A 1,194-nucleotide genomic window follows, 5' to 3' on the forward strand; every position below is an offset into this window, starting at 1 on the left:
ACAGTGTGATCAATTATCCTGTAATATGGGGGATGGGGTGCTGATATACAAGGCCACTTAGGGCTGAGCACTCAAACGTCACATGTTCTCAGCATTGACTAGCTAGCTACGAGTCTCTATATTAAAAGTTTTCCTGCCAAGACAGAGAGCAGCGCTAACCTGTGGATATAAATACATATTCAGAAGGCAGTTTAACAACATGTAAGGTCCCCACCCCACAGGACCTATGGTCGACTTAGCCATGATTCCCCCACCCACTCCCCTCTAGGTTTACAGTAGCAGCAGGCATGATGGTCCTGCTGTGGAGCCTCAGATCCAGTTAAAGCCGGTTGCTCGCCTGCCACCACATAAAACCTGCCTCCCCTATTACCTGCCTCCCCTATTATGCCTGGTAAGACTATTGTTTTGGGGGGTGGGGTTTGTTTTTTGGTTGTCTTGTTTTGTTTTCTGAGTAGCCTACATAGCACCTTCAGACACTATGAAAACTAACCCAACAGAGAGGAAGTTTTCAGGTCAATTCCAGCTTTTAAGTCCTGCAGCCAAAATGTGTTGTATCTATAGCCATAGTGTCCTACCAGCTAGTTACAGCAGGCAACCATGTTAACTACTTGTATGTTGACTTGATACAAACTAGAGTCAATAAGAAAGAGGGAAATCCAATTCAGCCTTTGGGGCATTTCCTTGATTGATGATTGGTGTGGGAGCGCCCAGCTGTGGGTGACACCTGTGGGTGGTGTCACCTCTGGGCTTGTGGTTCTGGGACTGTCTGTAGACTGACAGGAGTTTACAGGCCTTTAATCACAGCACTCAGGAGGCAGGAGATCTCTGAATTTGAAGCCAGCCTTAAACAAGGGCCACATAGTGAGATGTCCCAAACAAAAGAAACGAACTGACTCCAAAGCCTCCAAAGCCTTACTTTCATTCACTTTCTGGCGGTGGGGGCACATATTTGGTTTAGTGATAAGATAAAGAGAAGTAAAATAAACCTTTTCTTCCCCAAATTGCTTATGGTCCTAGTGTTTTATCACAACAAAAGAAACCCTGTGATAGCAGCCAAGAGCAATGGCAATAGCCAAGTTATTCTGGGGTCTCTGAGGCCTTCCTAGCTAGATACTTAAAGGGGAGATAGCCCATCGTAACACCAAGATTTTCATTTAATAATCCATATTTTCTAGGGGAAGCATGGGTGGATAC

The sequence above is a fragment of the Rattus norvegicus genome, chromosome 14, assembly GCF_036323735.1.
Source record: "Rattus norvegicus strain BN/NHsdMcwi chromosome 14, GRCr8, whole genome shotgun sequence".
In the NCBI taxonomy this organism is placed as follows: domain Eukaryota; kingdom Metazoa; phylum Chordata; class Mammalia; order Rodentia; family Muridae; genus Rattus; species Rattus norvegicus.